At 42.4% G+C, this 22976-nt stretch overlaps 1 protein-coding gene across 5 annotated transcripts in view; it reads left to right on the forward strand.

Moving 5' to 3' along the window:
* The window catches only part of PEX14 (peroxisomal biogenesis factor 14), a 158174-nt gene that overhangs the window by 103393 nt on the left and 31805 nt on the right, over positions 1–22976 (forward strand). The window lies entirely within an intron of this gene.

A 22976-nucleotide genomic window follows, 5' to 3' on the forward strand; every position in this document is an offset into this window, starting at 1 on the left:
AGCAACAAAATAGCTTTCTCATATTGTTTTCATTTGCATCTGTTTGATTAGTAACAGTTGAACTTTTAAAATATGTTTACTTTCAGATATGTTTATTCAGTCCTTCCTCCCTCTCATTTTCTATTGGGATATTAGTGCTTTACTTACTGATTTTTAAGTACCCTTTATATATTAAGAATACTAATTCTTGGCCATGTTTGCAAACGTTTTCTCCACCGTTCCTTGCCTTTTATATTTTTTAATATATAAAAGTGATTATTTTCACATAATCAGATCTACCAATCTTCTGATATTTCCTCTATTATTTTTATGGTAAGAGATTCCATCCCCATAATTATTAAATAGTAATAATTACAGTAACAGCTAACATGTATTGAGGGCTGATTATGTGTCAGGCAATAAGCTAAGTCCCTTATTTAATCACAAAAACCCTATGAGGAAGTATTTTTTTATTATCTTCTTGCAATTGAGAAAGAAACTAAGGAAAGAGATGAAATAGTTTGTCCATAAACACTGAACCAGTGATGTTAAATATTCACCCACATTTCATTTTCGTTTTTATGGTTTATGTTTTTATATTTAACTCTTTAATCCTGAAATTTGTGAAATGGTGTGAAGCTCCTTTCAAACATTACTTTTTCCCTGACTGTCCTTCACATGAGTAAATCATTTCTCTCCCTAGTTGTTTAGTATGCTTCCTCTATTATAAATTAAATTTTAATACATAACAAGGTCTCTTTCAGGGATATCTATTCTGTTTTTATTGACCTATACAGTCTTACACAAGTGCCACAATGTTTTAATTGCTGTACTTTTTTTTTTTTTTGTGAGATGGAGTTTTGCTCTTGTTGCCCAGGCTGGAGTGTGTGGCACTATCTCGGCTCACTGCAACCTCTGCTTCCCAGATTCAAGTGATTCTCCTGCCTCAGCCTCCCAAGTAGCTGGGATTACAGGTGCCACCACGCCCAGCTAGTTTTTGTATTTTTAGTAGAGGGGGTTTCACCAGGCTGGTCTTGAACCTCTGATGTCAGGTGATCCACCTGCCTCAGCCTGCTAAAGCACTGGGATTACAGGCGTGAACTACCATGCCTGGCCTAATTGCTGTATCTTTATTATCAACTTTAATATGTACAAGAGCAAGGCTCACTTCATCATTCTTCTCTTTAAAAAACATTCTGAGGCCAAGTGCAGTGGCTCACGCCTGTAATCCCATCACTTTGGGAGGCAGAGGCAGGTGGATCACAAGAGTTCGAGACCGGCCTGGCCAACATGGCGAAACCCCATCTCTACTAATAATACAAAAATCAGCTGGGCTTGGCGGCACATGCATGTAATACTAGCTACTTGGGAGGCTGTGGCAGGAGAATTGCTTGAACCTGGGAAGTATAGGTTTCAGTGAGCTGAGACTGTGCCACTGCACTCCAGCCTGGGTGACAGAGTTATACTCTGTCTCAAAAAAAAAATAATTCTGAGAGTTCTTGGCTTTCAGTAATGATGGAGTAGCTTGTATCAGAATAATACTCCCACCAATAACAAAAATAAATTTTGGACACACATATATATGTGTGTGTGTGTGTGTGGATATGTGTGTGTGTGTATATATATTTATTTATTTTTTTTTTGACGGAGTCTTGCTCTGTTGCTCAGGCTGGAGTGCAGTGGTGCGATCTCAGCTCACTGCAAGCTCTGCCTCCTGGATTCATGCCATTCCCCTGCCTCAGCCTCCCGAGTAGCTGGGACTACTGGTGCCTGCCATCATGCCCGACTAATTTTTTGTATGTTTTTGGTAGAGACGGGGTTTCACTGTGTTAGTCAGGGTGGTCTCGATCTCACCTGGTGATCCTCCGCGCCCAGCCGAAACACAATATTTTTAAAACATAGTTTGAAGGTACTGGAGTGCCACCAAAAGCAAGCAGAAATTGGAGTGAATTTGATTCTTGAAAGAAAGACCCCATCCGGAGGAGCCACCTTTATAAGGCACTCCCCAGTCCATCAGGTGCTGACAAACAGAATTCAAGCAGAAAGGTGTGTCGTATTGGTTTGAGGAATCAGGGGATGGATTTTGAGACTGTCAGCGTGTCTGGAAATTGAAGATGGCAATCCTAGAAAGGAGAGAACCATGCCAGGGATCACCCCAAACTACATACAAACACCTCTCACATGCTAGACTAACTGCTGAACTGCCCATGCCTAGGGGAAGTGCCACAGATTCCAGCAGAGATTTCAGTAGCTGCCTGCTGTGGGAGAGAGAAAATTTGGAGTTGGAGTCTTGTCAAGTTAGAGGAGATTTGATAAACACCTTGGACTTTGCTTTGAAATCCCAGAAGGGCTACCCCTTAGGGGCAAATACTACCCCCCGGGGCTATGACATTTTCCCTAGGACTAAGTGCGAAACAGAAATAAAGCATAAAATTGTGTCTACACCAGATCTGCCGGTGATTTAACTGTCTACTGGAATAAACTGAATTCTGCAGAAGAAAACAGAATCCAGAGCCTCTACAAACTATCACCTTCAACAACTAGTATAAAATTAAAAAATTACTAGACATGGGAAGAAACAGGATCCTGTGACTCTTACTGAATGAAAAGTCAGTTAATAGAAACAAATTCACAGGTGAACAGGAACTTTATGAACAAATATGTTAAAATAATTTACATGAAAAAAATAGGTGAAAAGGTAAAAGAGGCGAGGAGTTGCAGTGGAGATAAGGAGTTGTGAAAAACAACCATATGTAAATCTTAGAACTGAAAAACACAAAACCTGACGCTGAAATTTCCCTGGGTGAGACACAGCAGATTGGGCATAACCAAAGGAAGGATCAGTGAACTTCAAGACAGGTAAACAAATCATCCAAACTGAAGTATGGAGAGGAAAAATAGCTGGAATAAAAATAGGACCAGAGCCTTAATGACCCGCAGGACAAAAATCAAGCTGTCTAACATAGGGTGACAGCAGTACTCCCAAAAAGGAGAGAAGGATGAGGCAAAAAAAGTATTTGAAGCAATGTTGGCTGGGAAATTTCCAATTTTGATTAAAGAAACCCCACACAAACAGCAGCCCAGGAAGTGTGGCCAATTACAAGTAAGATAAATACAAAGAAAATTACCTCGAGGTGTATCGTAGTGAAACTGCTGAATATTAAAGAAAAAGGGAACAGTGATGAGAATTATGGTTGACTCATAATCAGAGACAGTGTTGTGCACTGGACAATGGAATGATGTCTTCGAAATGGCGAAAGAAAAGACACTTAATCTAGAATTCTGTATACAGTGAAAATATCCATTAAACATGAAAGAAAAATAAAGACGTTAAAAGATAAAAGCTGAGAGCAGTTGTCACCAACAGACATGCATTTAATAAATATGTGAGATCTTCCCATGGAAGAGAAGATAATACTGTTACAAGAAAGAGAAATCTGTTAGGAAAGGGAACCCAATCCAGACCCCAAGAGAGGGTTCTTGGATCTTGCACAAGAAAGAATTCTGGGCGAGTCTGCAGGGCAAAGTGAAAGCAAGTTTATAAAGAAAGTAAAGGAATAAAAGAATGGCTACTCCACAGTCAGAGCAGTCCTCAGGGCTGCTGGTTGCCCATTTTTATGGTTATTTCTTGACGATATGCCAAATGGGGTGGATTATTCATGCTTCCCCTTTTTAGACCATATAGGGTAAGTTCCCGATGTTGCCATGACATTTGTAAACTGTCATGGAGCTGGTGGGAGTGTAGCAATGAGGACAACTAGATGTTACTCTCATGGCCATTTTGGTTGTGGTGGGTTTTGGCCAGCTCCTTTACTGCAACCTGTCTTATCAGCAAGGTGTTTATGACCTGTATTTTGTGCCAACTTCCTGTCTCATCCTGTGACTTAGAATGCCTCAACTGTTTGGGAATACATACCAGTAGATTTCAGCCTCATTTTACCCAACTCGTATTCAAGATGGAGTTGTTCTGGTTCACATGCCTCTGACAATACTAGATGGAAATTTGGGTCCTCAGGAAGGAATAAAGAGCAGTGGGAATGTTAAATACGTAGGAAAATATAAAATACTATTTTATTTTTATTCTTCAGTTTTGTAAAAGTCAGTTAACTAAAGCAATAACAGCAATGTAGTGTTAGATTTATAATATACTCATATATTTATATGTAATGAATATTTTACAACAAGAGCACAAAGGACAGAGGGGGTGTAAATGGAATTAAGATTCTTTGTTTTTTGTTTTTTGTTTTTTTTGAGATAGGATCTCACTCTATCACCCAGGCTGGTGTGCAGTGGCACAATCTCAACTCACTGCAACTTCTGCCTCCCGGGTTCGAGCAATTCTCCTGCCTTGGCCTCCCAGGTAGCTGGGATTACAGGCGCATGCCACCGCACGTGGTTAATTTTTGTATTTTTAGTAGAGACAGAGTTTCACCATGTTGCCCAGGCTAGTCTTGAACTCCTGAGCTCAGGTGATCCACTTGCCTTGACTTTCCAAAGGGTTGGGATTACAGGCGTGAGCCACTGTGCCTGGCCAAGATTCTTAATAAAATGTATTATTACTATAAATGATAATACAGTATAGTACATATAATTATATGTATCATATTAAAGTTTTTAATATGTAACATGGCATGATATTAATTCAGAGTAGACTGAAACATTAAGAATGTATATTGTTGGCCGGGCGCGGTGGCTCAAGCCTGTAATCCCAGCACTTTGGGAGGCCGAGACGGGCGGATCACGAGGTCAGGAGATCGAGACCATCCTGGCTAACACGGTGAAACCCCGTCTCTACTAAAAAAATACAAAAAACTAGCCGGGCGACGTGGCGGGCGCCTGTAGTCCCAGCTACTCGGGAGGCTGAGGCAGGAGAATGGCGTGAACCCGGGAGGCGGAGCTTGCAGTGAGCTGAGATCCGGCCACTGCACTCCAGCCTGGGCGACAGAGCGAGACTCCGTCTCAAAAAAAAAAAAAAAAAAAAAAAAAAAAGAATGTATATTGTAATCCCTAGAGGAACCACTTTGAAAAAAACAAAGAATTATCTAAATATCCAGAAGAGGATACAGAATGGACGACCGAACATTCCTAGCTATTCTTTTTTTTCAGTGCATTATTTTTATTATATTTTTATTCATCAAATTCATATACTGCTTATGTATTTCAGGTATTGATCTATGAAAGTAATACCTTATTTAATCTTTCTAACAACTTTATTCCCATTTTACAGACGAGGGACCTGACTCATAGCTGTTAAATGTCAGAGCCAGGATTGAAACATAAGCCACTTTTTTTCCTAATTTTTTTTAACCACTATGTTATGCTTCTAGTGGAGGAAGCAGCTGACACATGAATTAACAAATAAGTGTCCTATTGATATGAGCTACAAAGGAAAAGAACAGTCTTCTGTGTCTTAGTAAGGGTTCAACCAGAGAAACAGAACCAATGGGAAATATGTATGCTGTTGCCACGTCTGAGGCTGGAACTTGAGGTCTACATGGCAGGTAGTCAGGAAAGGAAAATTAAGAGCAGTCTGGAATCCCACGAGGGCAGAATGAAACCTGTTTCCATTCTTGTTGCCTTTGACCTTGGTGTTAAGAGGATGCTTGTTATCTTTTTTTTTTTTTTTTGAGACAGAATCTGGCTCTGTTGCCCAGGCTGGAGTGCAGTGGTATAATCTTGGCTCACTGCAACCTGCACCTCCGGGTTTCAAGCAGTTCTGTACCACAGCCTCCCGAGTAGTTGAGATTACAGGCATCCGCCACCACACCCTGCTGATTTTTGTATTTTTATTAGAGACAGAGCTTCACCATCTTGGCCAGGCTGGTCTTGAACTCCTGACCTCGTGATCCACCCACCTTAGCCTCCCAAAGTGCTGGGATTACAGGTGTGAGCCACCATGCCTGACTGATCCTTGTTATTCTTATTTGTGCATTCTCCCAAATAAGCTTGAGGAACATCTGAGATAATTTAAAATAATTGGGTTTTTTAAATTGAAATTGTGTTAAACTTATAAATTAATTTGAAGAGGCTTTTTCATTTGTCTCCCTTTATTTCTCTTTGCAACATTTCTTTATACTGATCTAACATTTTGTAAGGCTATAGTAATTTTATATTTCTCATGGCTACTACGAAAGGAATTTCTCTTCATTTTATTTTTTAATTATTGCTGGTACATAGGAGTGCTACTGATTTTTAATTTTATATACTATATCTTGCCATCCCACTTTCTTATAATTAAATTAAATTTTACAGCTATATGGTCAATTATTATTTTGTAAACTTGTCTCTAATTTGTAGACATTTTAATTTTATTTCCTGCTTTGTTACATAGGATGAAACTCCAAGAATAATGTTAAATGTTAATGATGACAGAGATAATGAGTTTTATGATAAATAGCTTTTTTTTTAAGAGGGGAAAAAAGGGATTTTCACCAAGTGCTACAAATATATCTTATAGCTATTGAAAATCTGCAATCCATGAAGCACCAGTATGCTTTATTCACATTTATGCACACACTGAACAGTTATTTGATGAATGCCCACTATGGGTTGATCAGTATTTTAGGTTTTGGGGATACAGTAATGAATACGGCAGAGAATAAAAGTTCAACAACATCAAAATCCTCAGAAAACCGTATAAGATAAAAGAAAGGTTATAAAGCCATCTATGTTTGACGACCAGAGGAGTATTATCTAGAGAGTAATTGCTGTAGAAAAGTAACTAGGGTGTAGAAGACTACCTAGGGTGATCACAGAGGAGCTTTGGTGATGGAAGAGATAACCCAGAACAACTGACAAGCTCAGAGTGGGGTTGGGAAGAAGCTACTCTGATGGCTGGAACATCAGGAGTAGAAGACTAATGCCTGACTCTCTCCAGAGTAAGAGGCATATCAGGGGCTGATGAATAAACTAGTTTGCCTTAGTACAGGGTGAGTATATGGTAACAGGCATTTTGTTTTGTTTTGTTTTGTTTTGTTTTGTTTTGTTTTGAGATGGAGTCTCACTCTGTAGCCCAGGCTGGAGTGCAGTGGCACAATCTCAGCTCACTGCAACCTCTGCCTCCCAGGTTCAAGTGATTCTGCTGCCCCGGCCTCCTAAGTAGCTGGGACTACAGGCACCTGCCACCATGCCCGGCTAATTTCTATATTTTTAGTAGAGACGGGAGTTTTACCATGTTGGCCAGGCTGGTCTTGAACTCCTCGACCTCAAGTGATCTGCCCCCCTTGGCCTCCCAAAGTACTGGGATTACAGCCGTGAGCCACCATGCCTGGCCTGGTAACAGTTTTTATACTTACCTCTGGGGATCCTTGGAGATTCTGAGGAGATACTTCAGGGGCAAAGAGGGAATCAAGAAGGTAGGACTGATTTTTCTCCATGCCCTTCCGGACCTCCCAAAACCTGAACATTACTTTTTACATTTTGGGTTTTCCATTTATTTATTCTTTCTACACTTCTTAATTTTTTATTATTTTATTATTATTTTTTTATTTTTTATTTTTTTTTGAGATAGGGTCTTGCTCTGCCACCCAGGCTGGAGTGCAGTGGTGCAGTCATGGCTCACTGCAGCCTTGACCTCCTGGGCTCAAGCAGTCCTCCTGCTTCAGCCTCCCTAGTAACTGAGACTACAAATATACACCATTGCACCCAGCTATTTTTTTTAAAAAGGTGAGGTCACACTATGTTGTCCAGGCCGATCTTGATCCTGTACTCAAGTGATCCTCCTGCCTCAGCCTCCCAAAGTGCTGAGATTACAGGTATTGTCCACCACGCCTGACTTTTTACACATTTTTATTGAATACCTACTAGGTGCCAGTAGAACCTATGTGTTTTAGGTACTAGGAACATAGCAGTGAATAAAATAACCCCAAATGTAATGGTAGAGTGGGAGGGAGAAGGCAGTAAATAGAATAAAATATAAACGTAAGTTGAGTAAGAGCAATAGAGGATTCTTCTTAGGAATTTGCCATTTTAAATGGGATGGTTTGGAAAGGCCCCTCTAAGATAACATTTTGAGCAAAAACTTGAAGAAAACGAGGAAGCAAACCATGCAGATTTCTGCGTAGAAAGAGTTTCAGGAAAAGGGAATGACCGATGCAGAAGCTTGAAGAGGAAGTGTGTCTGGCAAATTCCAGGAACAATAATGGTAGGCCAGGTGGATAACAATGAGAGACGAAGTCACAGCGTTCACAGGAAGTAAGGTTGTGTAGGGCAACATTGTCTTGGTGAGGACTTTGGTTTTACCTTGAGTAAAATGGAAAATCATCAGTGTTTTAAGCAAGGAGTGATACCATCTGATGTAAGGTTTAATAGGATCACCAGGGTGGAAGCTGGGAGACTAGTCTAGTATTAAGATGGCCTCAGATTCCCTGGATATTTTTTGGAAGTAAATCCAATAGAATAGCCTGATTTGTTGGATCTGGATATGAAAGAGAAGTAGAAATTAAGGATGACTCCAAGGTTTTTGGCCTTGTGTGACTAGACGTTTGGAGTTGTCATTAACTAGGAATGGAGCAGTTTGGTAGGGCAAGATTAGGAGTTCAGTGTTAGACATATTAAGTTTGAGATATCAGACATCCAAGTGGAGGTATCAGGTGGGCAGAGGGATATTATGAATCAAGTTCAGAGGAAAGATCTGAGCTACAGATATAAATGTAACATTGTTAACTTCTTGATTTTGATAATTATTCTGTGGTTATATACAAGCTGTGGTTATATACAAGCATGAGCTTCCCCCACTCCCACCCCAAATCAAGACATGCTTACTGAAATATTTAAGGGGTAGGGTGTGATGTCTGTAACTTAGTCTCAAGCAGTTCAGGGAAAATAATTGTATAGACAGATCAATAGAGAATAATAAAACAAATGTGATGAATTTAACATTTAAAGAGCCTGGATGAAAGATATATGAGAATTCTTTATACTATGCTTTCAGCAGCTTTTACTAAATCAGAAATTATTTCATAACAGAATGTCTTTAAAAAGTGAAGGAAAACACAGCATTTCCAGGCAAACAAAAAGAGAAAAGTCATCACCAGCACACTGTACTAAAAGAAACACTAAAGGAGTTTTTAGGCAGAGAGAAAATAATCTTACATGGAAACGCAGAAATGTAGGAAAGAATGAAGAACAAACAAAAGGACACATATCAATGAATATTGACTGTGTAAAATAAGAATGTCTTTCTTATGGATTTTAACATACATTATAATTGAAATGCATGCCAGTACACGAAAGGAGGGGTGGAGGGAAAGTGTTCTATGTGCGAGGACTTTGGGGGAACGGTAAAATTTCTCGTTTATATCACACTATAGTAAGTAAAGGATATATTGTGATGTCTAGGGCATTGGTTCGCAAGTGTTTTAGTCTCAGGACCCCTTTCACTCTTTTTTTTTTTTTTTTTTTTTTTACGGAGTCTCGCTCTGTCTCCCAGGCTGGAGTGCAGTGGCCGGATCTCAGCTCACTGCAAGCTCCGCCTCCCGGGTCCACGCCATTCTCCTGCCTCAGCCTCCCGAGTAGCTGGGACTACAGGCGCCCGCCACCTCACCCGGCTAGTTTTTTTTTGTATTTTTTAGTAGAGACGGGGTTTCACTGTGTTAGCCAGGATGGTCTCGATCTCCTGACCTCATGATCCACCCGTCTCGGCCTCCCAAAGTGCTGGGATTACAGGCTTGAGCCACCGCGCCCGGCCCGCTTTCACTCTTAATTGAGGATCTACCATTAGGCAAACATCCAGTAATTATTGTTGCAGACAAGTTCCATTGATGGGTGCTCAAATGAGAAGATGAAAGTTTGAAGAGAAAGAGCGAAGTGTCTTTTCCAAGCTGTGTATTAACTATGAAAGAAAAGATAGTAACTTTGCAGTAGAGAAATCCATCAGCAACCACCTTGTACAAGGTAATAGAGGGAAAAACTGAATTAAAAAGAAGACAGGAGAGAAAAGAGAGCACTAAACATGTCAAAAGGAAAACAAATTGTAATATGAAAGAGATAAACCCCCAAATTTCAGCATTTATGTTAAATATAAATGGAGTAAATACTCCATTAAAAGTGGTTGGTCAAGATTAGATTTAAAAGACTTGCTGCTTGCATCAGACACAACTTTAGTATAAAGATATTTAAGGATTAAATGTCAAGTGATGGAAAAAGATATACCATGCAAACACTAACCACAAGAAACTCGGTACTAATACCAGACAAGGTGGTCTTAAAAGTAGAGTCAGAAGGCCAGGCGTGGTGGCTCACACCTGTAATCCCAGCACTTAGGGAGGCCCAGGTGAGTGAATCACCTGAGGTCAGGAGTTCAAGACCAGCCTGGCCAACATGGCAAAACCCTGTCTCTATGCAGTGTTGCATGCCTGTAATCCCAGCTATTTGGGAGTCTGAGGCAGGAGAATCGCTTGAACCTGGGAGACGAAGGTTGCGGTGAGTAGAGATCGCACCACTGCACTCTAGCCTGGGCAACAGGGCAAGACCCCATCTCAAAACAAACAAACAAACAAAAGTAGAGCCAAAGATAGAAAAATTTCAGAATAATAAAATGGTCAATCACCAACAAGATGAACATTTCAAAATACTTACACACCTAATAAACATAACTTCAATATATGTAGAGCAAACCCGGACAGACCTGGAAGGAGGACTGGACAAATCTATCCTCATGGGGCGTTTCAAAACTTCTCTGTCCATGTTTGATAGTACAAACAGACAGAGCAGTCCAGATTCCAACAGCACAATGAACAAACTTGCCTTATTATGTAGAATGCTGTACTCACTGAAGACGATAAACAAACAAAAAGTGTTCAGTCTCATTCGCTGTCAGAGAAATGCAAATTGAAATCAGAATGTGCTATCCTTCACACCCACCAGAATGACTAAAATGGAAAAGACTGAGAACTCTGCTGCTGGGCGTGGGGCAGCCAGAGCTCTCCTGCTCTGCTGGTGGGAGTGTGAATTGCTGTGACCATTTTGGACATCGTTGGCAGTATCTGTTAAAGCTGAGAAGATGTGCACTCTATGATCGAGCATTTCCCCTCAAAAAGTATATCTAAGAATGTTGATAGCAGCATTATTCATAGATGGTCCAAAACTGGAAATAGATACATTCTTTTACTGTCTAAGAATACAATACAACAATTTGAATGAACTGTGGCTACATACAGCAACAAGGATGACTCTCGCAAGCATAATGTTGAACAAAAGGAGCCGTTTATCAAATAGTGCTTTCCATATTATCCCGCACATATAAAATTCAAAAGCAAGCACACTGAATCTGTGGTATTAGAAGTTAGGTGGTGACTGGGAGGAGATGAGGGATGTTGCTAGAAGCTGTTACTCTATTTTTTGGTCTGAGTGGTAGTTACATAAGCGTGTTCACTATGGGAAAATTCATTAAGCTGTACACTTAAAATGTGCATGCTTTTCTGTATATATTCAATGCCAACAAAAGTTTACTTAAAATTATAATGAAGCTGTGCGTGCTGGCTCACGCCTGTAATCCCAACACTTTGGGAGGCCGAAGCAGATGGATCACTTGAGGCCAAGGCAGATGGATCACGTGAGGCCAGGAGTTCGAGACCAGCCTGGCCAACATAGTGAAACCCCGTCTCTACAGAAATACAAAAATTAGGGCTGGTGGCACACTCCTGTAATCCCGCCTTCACGGTAGGCTGAGGCACGAGAATTGCTTGAACCTGGTAGGCGGAGGTTGCAGTGAGCCGATATGGCACCAGCCTGAGTGACAGCGTGAGATTCTGTCTCAAAATAATAATAATAATAATGAGACAATTGTTTAACCTTTCAGAGTGGCAAAGATAAAAAGCTTGATAGCGTCATGTAGGCAAGGTTGAGGGAATGTGAGTGGGAAACAACCTGGAAGAAGGTTTGACAGGTCTTATTAAAATTAAAGCTGCACACATCTGAGTCTATTCCTAGGGATATAGTTACACGTGAACAAGTGGTATATTCAGGGTCCTTTATTATGGCTTTGTTTGTAGGAGTAAATGTTCAGTAGGGGATGTTAAATAAATTATAGCACATCCATACCAACCATATAGCCATTAAATAGAATGAGAGGTTCTGTAGATGCTAATATGGAGTATCCTCCAAGATAACCTAATTAAAAATAGCAAAGTATAGAACAGCGTGTATAGCATGCCATCATTTGTATAAAAATATACATACAGATGTACACACATATGTATACACACATGTGTTTTTTTTTTTTTTTTTTTTTTTTTTTTGAGACGGAGTCTCACAGTTGTGTCACCCAGGCTGGAGTACAGTGGCTGACTGCCTCACTGCAAGCTCCACCTCCCAGGTTCACGCATCTTCCTGCCTCAGCCTCCGAGAAGCTGGGACTTCAGGCGCCCCACTGGGCCTGCTAGTTTTTTGTATTTTTAGTAGAGACGGGTTTCACTTGTTAGCTGTAGGATGGTCTGACCTCCTGACTCGTGATCCACCCGGCCTCGGCCTCCCAAAGTGCTGGGATTACAGGCTTGGAGCCTCACGCTACTGCCCTGTTTTTTTTTTTTTAAGAGATGGAGTCTCGCCAGGCTGCAGGTGGCCTGGTGCCTGTAAGCCCAGCACTTTGGGGAGGCCAAGGTGGGTAGATTATGAGGTCGGGGAGTCTCAAGACCAGCCTGGCCAAGATGGTGAAACTGTCTCTCACTGGGTGCACCTAAAAATTAGCTGGGCATGGTGGTGATGCCTGTAATCCCAGCTTCTTTGGGAGGTGCGGGAGAAGATTGTAGGTCCCCGGCGGGAAAGGGTTGAAGGGACCCGAGATTCCCCCAGGCCCCCCAACCCGGGGAAAAAGAGGGAGCCCCCCTCAAAAAAAAAAAAAAAAAAAAAAAAAAAAAGAGATGGAGTCTCACTATGTTGCCTAGATTTGAACTCCTGGACTCAAGTAATCCTCTTGCCTCATCCTCCCAAGCAGCTGGGATTATAGGTGTCCACCAGTGTGCCCAGCTACATGTATGCTTTTTATATAAGAAACTTTAGCAGCAGTTGCCCCTGGAGGATGTAACAGGGTGGCAGGTGTGGGAAGGAGACTGACTCTTCACAGTAAGGTGGTCCCCCTTATCCATAGTTCTGCCTCTCACGGTTTCAGGTACCCGAGATCAACCAAAGTCTAAAAATGTTTAAATGGAAAATTCCAGAAATAAATGATTCATAAGTTGTAAATTGTGTGCCATTCTGAGTAGCTTGATGAAATCTCATGCTCTCCTACCTGGGATGTGGATCATCCCTTTGTCCAGCTTATCCATGCTGTGGACGCCTCCACCTGGCAGTCACTTAGTAGCCCTCACGGTGATCAGATCGATGGTCATGGTATCCAAGTGCTTGTGTTCAAGTAAGCTCTATGTTACTTAATACTGTCCCCATGTGCAAGAGTAGTGATGCTGGCAATTCAGATATGTCAAAGAGAAGCCGTAAAGTGCTTCCTTTAAGTGAAATGGAGAATGCTCTTGACTTAATAAGGAAAGAAAAAAAAATCATATGCTGAAGTTGCTAAAAATCTATTGTAAGAACAAATCTATCCATGAAATTGTGAAAGAGGAAAAAAAATTTGTGCATAGAATGTATAGAATTTTGTATTATCTGCGGTTTCAGGCATTCACTGAGTGTCTTAGAATGAATCCCCCCACAGATAAGGGTGGGGTACTGTATACCCTTTTATATCTTTAGAACTTTATACAATACAAATATTTTTTTAAATATTAATTTTTAAAATAATTGTTAAAAATCCCTTAGAAAAGGTGTTCTCTCAGTAAGTCCAGTAGAGCCCACATTTTCCTTCACACTGAAACAGATCTTTGGTTTAATACCAGATGACATAGTCTGCATCGCATACGAGTGCCAAGCTGTGTGGGAGAAAATAGCCTGTGACACAGTGCTCAGACTGCAAGGGTGTGTGGGAATGAGGTAATGAGGGCACAGCGGGTTCAGACATCCCATCTTGTGCTCACTGGAAGATGCAGCACTTGTGGAGTGAAATGGTGAGCCTGTCCCCACACCCACCGGGTGTAGTATAATTTCCCTCTCTCTCCCCTGCTGAGCAAGTGTAAGTTGAATTCAGAGGGTAAGTTGAATTCAAGTCTTGAACCTCCTGGGCTGAAGCAATCCCCACCTCAGCCTCCCAAGTAGCTGGCACTACAGGTGTGCACCACCATGCCCAGCTAATTTTTGTAGAGTTGTTGTTGTTATTGTTTGTAGAGATGGGGGTCTTACTGTGTTGCCCAGGCTGGTCTCAAACTCCTGAGCTCAAGCAGTCTGCCCGCCTTGGCCTCCCAAAGTGTTGGGATTACAGGTGTGAGCCACTGCGCCCAGCTGATGAATCGTCTTTCTGCATAAGTCTTTTACTACATTATTTTATTATTTCTTAGAAGCAAAATAAGTCAAAGGTATGAACATTTTTAAAACTCTTGTGATAGAGTGCTGAAGTGTCTTCCAAAGTTTCTCAGTTGCTCTTCCACGGCACCCTCACTGGCATTGGCCATCCTCATGTTTAAAAGCAGTTTTTAATTTGAAGAAATCCAGTCTGAATAACTTTGCCAATACGTCTGAATGATAAGCTGAAAGTCAGAGATGTCAGTGTTACCTTTCAGCTTGAATGAGATTTGGAATATTCCACCCCGTGCCCCATGCTGTATAGAGTAGTGCTGAGGAGCCTGGGCCTGGGGTCTGAGCCCGGCCCTCCACCCTGCAGCAGAGAGAGCTCACATAGGCCAGTTCATGTCTGTGAGCCTCAGGCTCCTCCCCTGTAAATGGGGAGAATCAAGTGCCTACTTCTGGCACTGCTCGGAGGTGCCACAAAACTGTGAGCCTGCTAACAAAACCGTGAGCCTGCAAACAAAACCGTGGGCCTGCAAACCTTGTGTTGTGCCCCTCGGCGGGCCTGCACAGGGTTAGCGTGGAGCTCAAAGAGTTAAAGATGTAAAGAACTAAAACCCTCTGCTACACGTGGGCTGAATACACTTGGCCGTTACTTTGAGTGAAGAGTGGAAATATGAATGATTTGTGTGTGTGTGTGCGCACGTGCTTTTCTTTATTTTCCATGTTTTCTGCAGTTGACATGTTATTTTGTTATCTCTATATATATCTATATTATTCTATATACTCTACCTATTATACATTATAGAGAGAGAAACAGACAAAACTCATTCAACATAAGAAACTGGGGGGAAGGGGTCCTAGGGAGGCTCCCATTTAACAGGTAGGGAAAATGAGATCTTGCACTCTTACATTGCCTAGCAGAATAAGCACTCAAATATTTATGGATGTGGTTGAGTGCTACATATTTATCTCAATACTAATAATGTTGACAGTAGCAACCAATACCAGATTCATTTGAGCTACACAACTAGGTGGTGACAAAGTAATTTATGTATTGACCTATTAGGACATAGCATGTTTTCATGTGTTAATATCAGATTAATGTGAGGACTTGCAAGAACATCTGATGGCTGCATGGTAGCTGAAATCCTCAGGAAGTAAACTGAATGCCAAATAATAGACCTTCTGATCACATGCTTAAGATTCAAGATGTAGAAGAAAACCCCAAAGGAACATTTATAACATCCAGCTGAGTGACTAAAGAGCGTGCCCTAGTGCACCAAACTCTTGTGACAAGGTTTTCTTAAAGGAACAAAAAAATCTCCACCTTGATTTGTGTCCTATAGTGGAGTTGTTTCCCAAATCAGGCTGTTTCAAAGAACATATGAGACAGCGTATGGCTAGCCCTCCCATCCCAAAGCAAATGTTTGTTTTGTTGCAGTGATGGAAACATTTCCATTGGTGAAGCAAATATTTAGAGCTGAAAGAAACATTTGGGCAGCCAGGATGTGTCAAAATAGAACAGATGTCTGCCTTTTAAAAACACATTAAAAAAAAAAGCCACCTTGTACTTGGCTGCTGTGGTCGCAGCCACAATGGGTTAAGCAAGAAGTTAGAAATTGTGGACGTCTTTCTGTTATAATCCCAGCTCCTAGGCTTGGCTTTGTATCTTTTTCTGTCTTGGTTTTTCTCTTCCAGAAAATGGGGTTAACCATTGTAAGTGATTTTGTTCAGGATCAAGTCTGGTTGGTTCGTTCGTTTTCCCCAAATATTTTCTTTGTTCTTAAATTTATCTATTTGAATCAGAAATCTATTAACAGGGAACAAAATTCGTAAGGCTGTGCAGTGAAAAGTGTTCTTCGATCTCTGTTCGCCAGCGACTAGACTAGTCCTCTCTATAACCAGTGTTACCAGTTTCCTGTCCTCCTTTTCTTTCAGGTATATACACACTGTGTGTGTGTGTGTGTGTGTGTGTGTGTGTGTGTGTAGACTTCTCTGTACCCTTCACCTAGTTTTCCCCAGTGCTCCCGATGTTCTCTTTGGCTTTCTTCTTTCAGGGGTGTTGACTCTGAGAGTTTGCTTCTTTAAAATATGCAGACTGTGTCAAGTCGCACAGGGCAGCAGGTGTGTCAGGCTGCCCATGCTCCCTGCCCCCTGCCCCTGCCCAGCACAGAGAGCCTCGTGTGGGAATCCAGTTCTGGGGCTCACACGGGCTGTGGGCAAGTCCCTGCCCCCTCTCTCTGTCCCTTTTTCTTGATCTATAAAACAGAAGGAAGAAAAGGAAAAGAACAGGAGAGAAGTCAGATAAACTCCAATTTTTCTTGTAGTTCTGAATTTCTTTCTTTGGTTGTCAAAGGCAAGTTGATTCCTTTTTTTAAACCACCCTTCATGACCTCTTCTGAAACAGGAGCAAGATTTAAGTATCACTAAAAGTGTTTGTTAATTTGACTTTTCCACGCATGCACAAACATACGTTTGGCTTACTTGGCATTTAAGGAGCAGAGATTCCTGATTACCATCCGCTTGGTCTTTAGGGACACAGTTTCTTCCCTAGGACCTACTCAGTATACTGTGGGAAGGGCTGACTTCTCTACCTGATGCCAAAGACCTGCTGTCTGTGGCAGCCACAACTATATTAATAACCATTATAACTATGTATAAACTGCTATTAATCCTCTGGAATTGATCAAATATCGAAAATAACGTCTCTTTGTTTTTGTTTCTAACTTAGCAGAGAGGGATTAAAAGAAAAAAGAAAAAAAAAATCCTTTAGATTATATAGATCTAAAAATAGACATCATGGATGCTGATTGGAAACCCTCCCAGTCTTTCATATGAGAGATCTCAATTTGTGTTACACAGAGGGGCAGCTCACTTCTGTCTTGTTCACCAGTTATACTACTCCCCAGAGAAGCTCAATAAATTTTATAGGAAAGTTTCCTCCTTATGCGGAAGGAGCTAAGCTCAATGACTGGTGTGTCTGATATAATTTAGGGCTCCAAGGGAGTACGTCTGCCTTGTGGAATAACCTATCAAAAGTAAATGTACAGAAACTTTCGATCTTGGTTGATTTGGCTGTGTCATTGAAACTGCTGAGCACTGGACCCCGTGAACCCAGCCTGTCTGCTTTGGAATTAAACTGCTCCCCCAAACTCGCATTTAATTCGCTGCTCAAATGGCCTTCTGTGTGTTTCACTGGTAGTGGCTCCTGAGCTTGCCTGCTGTTGTTGCATGGTTTCCACCACTAGCCCTTTGAAACCTCCAAACTTGGACTTGGTTGAGTTTTTACATCCCTCTTTGCCTCCTCTGTTGACATTAGGAAAGCAGACCTGCCTTCTCTTTAGGCTTCCAGTGGAACAAACCTGCCAGCTTCTCAGTCTTTCAGCTAGCAGTGAAAGACATTCTGCACTGGCCTTTTTACTCAGTGATTTACACTGGGAGACGTCACTGGGTGGTATCCAGTGTCCTTTTGTCTTTGTGTTTATTTTTCTTCCACATTTAATGTATTTAAAGGATATATTGTCTTTATGGTTCACTGGGATAAGGAGGGATTGGTGCAAGTTTTAATGAGAGGTGCCCCAGCTCTCTGTGTTGAGCTGAGAATTATCTTCTTGGTTAGATATCTTTCTTTCTTTCCTTAGGTGGCAGGAGGCAGTGTTTTGCTGCTTTTTGAAATAATGTTTCTGCCTAACGATTTCTAGAAGGATACCGAGAGGACATTCAGCTTCAGGACATCATCAGCAACTTTTTCTCCTGTTGTTTGAACTTCCCTCATTTAAGGAGAGGGAAAAGTCTCATGTCTTGTTCTTGAATTTACATATCAATATTAAGATGATGGGAACCAGCCCCCCACCACTCCCCATCAGATCATTTCTTAGAAAAACTCTTTCATTCAGGGTAATGACATTTGGAACTAGTTTTCTCAGAAACTGTTTTCACTGCTTGGGAATAGTTAATCAGTGGAGGAAAAAGTGTTTGGCTTATTTGCTTAATATTTTAACCAAGTGAATTAGACAGGTTGGGGGGCTGGGGGAGGGGATAAGAAAGTGGGTGGGGGAGGCCCCATAAACAAGGTGATATATAATATTTTTTTTGTTCTCCTTTTAAATAAATACCGATCAGCTTTATGTTCAGAGACAATAGGAGCCGTTGGCTTAAATTTGCAGTTTACTGTATTTATGGCTGTAATATCAAGGTGCTGCCGTCGTAATTTCATGCCCCAATGAGAAGAGCAAGGTCGAAGCAAATGCTTCCATCGGCATCTGCTAACACACTAACTCATAAACAAGGCCCGGCTGGATCAGGTGGCACGGAATAATACAGGCTAATGAAATACAGCACAGCTTTCCATTACTGTTAGTTTTTACAGTGTCGTCATTACGTGTAATTTATGTTTAAAAAATTCAATTTTATACAAGGCACTGGGAAATAGGGGTCTCCAGGTCATCCCACGACTTTTAGAGGCTCTGAGAGTCCTTATTGTACTCTACTGTTCCAACAAAATGTTCATAAAGTAAAATAAAAATACCCTTTTCCCCTTCCCCTCCCTGAACCTTTTCTGAGAGAGTTGATTTTTTCTTTTAATTTGGGGAGTATTTTTAGCCAACTGTCTTCTCTGCCTCATCTCCTGCCAGAGTGTGCCGGGGCAGATAACTTAGTTGTTCTGAGAGAGGTGACCCCCTCTCAGTGTCTGTGAGTCCCAGATGAATTGGCCAAGTCCTAGAAATAGAGGGGCTGTAGAGCGGGGAGGAAGAGGTCTCAGTGACCAGCCCTTGACTGCCACCCTTTGCCGCTGGCCCCTTGGCCCTGTTCCCATGATCCCAGTCAGACGCCACATTTTTATAATAAAACTAGGGCTGAGCAGGAAGGCGCTGGCAGGAGTTCATTATCTTGCTTATTTTCAAACTCTTCCTAACCCTTCTGTCCTGGTTGTTGTTTGACCTGAAAGATGAAGAGAACACTGCTGTCTTCTGTCATCTGTCTTTCTGCTTCACCTGCATAGGGCCAGGCCCCGTGGCAGTGCCCAGCGGTCACTGGGGACAGTGCTGAGGTTACTTATCCTGAGAAACCCTTGCACGGCCTGTCCCGCAGAGAAAAGACAGCCCTTCCGGGTCCCTGGTTTGAGTCGTGGGAAAGGACCCTAGGGCATCACAATCACAGCCAGTACCCTGCAGCTCACAAAGTCAATCAGTTTGGTTTTGTTTGCATTTGAACAGAAACCTTGAGAAAAAGAAAGCAAATTTGTTTATCTTCTAGGGGATAAAAATAGGCAAGTATGGCAGCCCTGCGGCCCTGCAGGTCAGACACTGCAGCAGTGACACCGGGCTTTTATTAATCAATAGATGTAGCTCTCTTGTTCTGTCCTTGGAAAAAAAGCCCACCCTGGAGAAGAGATGCTTGGCCCAGCTCCTACACGAGGGCAGGAGTCATCTCCTGGTCCGGGGAGCTCTTCCAGAGGTTTTTGCCAGTAGATTCTAGAGAACTAAGAGAACAAGAAGTCCGCCCCTACTCTGGGCACATGGAGTCCTCCTTCAGAGAGTTTGGTTTGAATTGAGAGCTCTCAGTTTTGCATATCAGGCATCTATGATGTGAAAAGATGAAGTGGCCTCTTTACCTGTCAGAATCAGCCCACACCCTCTTCGCCTCCCCCCCTCTCAGAGAAGCTCCCTCGTCCCTTTCTCCTCCTTCTGACTAGAGCTAGTGAGTGGAGAGAGTCACTGAATGGGAATTTCTTAGTGTTATTCTCTATCAATAATAAATTTTAATTGTCAGTGCTGTAGACTGGGTGGCTGGGGGTTGGGGAGCTGGTAGCTCTTGAAAATCACCAAGTGGCAGAGAAGAAGTTATAGGAAGAACATCTAAAGGCTTGGTGCTAGTGGTATCAGGTAATGCATATTGATGCCTCAACTAAAAGAACATTTGGGGCTTTATGAAAATTGACAATTCTTCCAAAGGTAGCAGCTAAAGGAAGACTTAGATGAATGGAGGAGGGAGGAGGCTTGCAGGACGGCGAAGCCCTTTGCTTCCAGCTCTCTGCCTGCTCAGCCATTGCTCCGTCCCTCTGCGGTTAGATTATTCCTCGCAGATAGCAATCAACTGGAAGGAAGTGTGTGTGTCTAATTTGCATGAGATTATTTAAAACAAAAAAAAAAAAAGGTCTGCATTAGTCAGGGTAATGGTAAACAACGCAAAGAGAGATGCCTTTTATAATATAGCCTGTGCCTCAGCTTTCAGAGCCAAATATAATTCACTTACAATTGGCAGTTTCCTTTATTATTCCTTTTAACCTTTTGGATTCTGCAAGGTCTCAGTCTAAGCTCAGCAGTTTGTCTTGGCAGGGGTGGGAAGGATGGGGCTAGGGCACCTGGATGTCCTATGTTGGCTCCATGGCAGCACTTTGACCCTGAGGGCGGGGTCATCACAGCACCAAGAGCCAATGACTGGGCAGATAACTAGTTGTGATCTGGAGACAGGTGGGTGTTCCCACTCAGTCTCCCTAAGTTCCAAATGAATCACCTGAGTCCTGTAAATGCAGTCCTGAAGCCAGCCAGCTCTGCCTAAGGCGGGGACATTCCAGAGGAAGATGACACCCAGGGAAGTCTGTGACAGGCATTTGGACTTGATTTGGGGTTAGAATATTAGAACGAGAACAAGACGAGGACATTCTATCTTTTCACTCTAGTATTGTTCAAAAAGCTGTCCAGGTATCATTTACAGATAGGAGCCAGGGGTTAAGTTCCTGTGTTGTTTCAATGTAGCCCCAAAACAATATTCACTAACTCCTTCCTGTAGATGAGAGTGGCGGGGTAGGGAGAAGAAAATGTAATCCTTCTGTGAAGCTCTTTAACAAGACTGAAGACTTAGGACATAGTTTGAATCTGTCATTTGATGTTTTGTAACTCTGGTGTAGTGGAAAGTCACTGGGCTGAAGAGGGAGAGCCTTGAGTGCCCATCGCATCACCACTCTCTACAAGTAGGATGTGGGGCATCATTTTTACCCTCCTTGGGCCTCAGGTTTCTTATCTGTTAAATAAGGGCAGTGACCGGGATAATGGCCCGGCTCTGAATATGATTCAGTGAGATTGTTAAAACGCTTATTTTTTAAAAGAAGAGAAAGGATTCATTTACCATAACTAAATCAAAATCCTGACTCTTCCAGAGAACCAGGGATATCAGAATTTCAGCCAATATAAATTTTGAGCCTCAAATGATAAGGTTTCTGAAAAACAAGAGCTTGGAAGGAAGTACTGATGCCCTTTCAACTGTGGTCTCACTAGTGGGCACGGCTGCGATAATGCAAGGAACATGTTTTATTAGGAAAATAGGCTTCATAAAAGCTGAGGGCCAGAGGGCAGAACTACGGGCAGGGAGTCCTGTCCCTTTAACCAGCTCCGGCTCTCAGGGCCGCAGCACAGCCTGTAGCTTACTGTATATTTCCCCAGTGTTAAACATTATTGTACTTGTTTATATTTGAAAGAGCCAAAAGGGAAAATGAGAATGCAACTGAATGCTCCTTTTGGGAAAATTATCCTCATTTGCAGCCAGCGGCTGACAAGGCACACGAACCACCAGGTTTATAAAATTCCGTAGTGTACCAGTGACCATCAGCCTGTGCTGACATCGCAGATGCTGCTTGCTTCTCTAATGGCTGATTATGAACTGGTTAAAACAATGTCTTTCCCACTAGGGCTCCAAAAGGGGTTCCCCTTCTTATTTAGTAGGAGCGATCGGCAGTCACTACACAAGCTGGAACCCGACAGGCACAAACTCAGGGTGGGTGTATTCTCTGTTGTTGCCTGGTGTGCCTGTTGGTCCCGTCCCTGTTCTTCTCGGGAGGTGAAATTATGGGTAAAGCAGTCACTTTGCCGCAAGCACCCCCTCTCTAGCTCCACTGTACTGACGTTCAGCTTTTGTCTTTGGAAGGTGGGACGTGATGCGCTATGAACCCTGGAAGCATTTTCATCGAGCCCACCAATCTTTTGAGAGCATGGTGCTATCAGGGCAACCCGGTGGCTCTTCAGACTTCCCAGTGGTGTGGCCGTGCCTGCCCTTGGCCAGCTCCACTGTGTGAAGAGGGTAAAGAGGGGAACAGCTGCAGTTTTAAATGGGGACAGTCCTCAAATCCTCAGCACAGAGAAGGGAAAAAAGAGTCCAGAGCTGTTTAGAAAAGTTTGGGCATTTTCCTTTGACCGGCTGTGGTAGGGCATGAAAAGTTTGAGGGGTGGCTGTAGTCAACTCACATGCCAGTATGGTGCAGGGCAGAGCTGTGCTTTAAAGCATTAATCTGCACCATCTATTAGCCCCTAGGCACAGAGTATGAGGCACCATGCTTTTGAAGATGCTGATCCTCAGAACCTCCTTGTACTTCATCTACCCCCAGAGGCAAATATACCATGCTGTGGGCCTCTAATGGAGAGCTGCCGACCAGATGTGGAAAAGCTCTCGGCTCTAGTTTAAAAGCTCTGTGTTACGGCTCGCTTGGATGTTGGGATTCCCAGAACAGCACGGGCCGGCCGAGTGGTCTTTTGCAGGCTAGCAGTGACCTCCCACCTGCTTTTCCCACTCTCAGCAGCTGCAGTGCCTCTGTACACGTAGCTACTTCCTGAGCTGGCCCCGTGCGACCACTCCTTTCATACTTCAGCACCACATTTCGTTCTGTTCTT

This window comes from Papio anubis, chromosome 1 (assembly GCF_008728515.1).
Source record: "Papio anubis isolate 15944 chromosome 1, Panubis1.0, whole genome shotgun sequence".
In the NCBI taxonomy this organism is placed as follows: domain Eukaryota; kingdom Metazoa; phylum Chordata; class Mammalia; order Primates; family Cercopithecidae; genus Papio; species Papio anubis.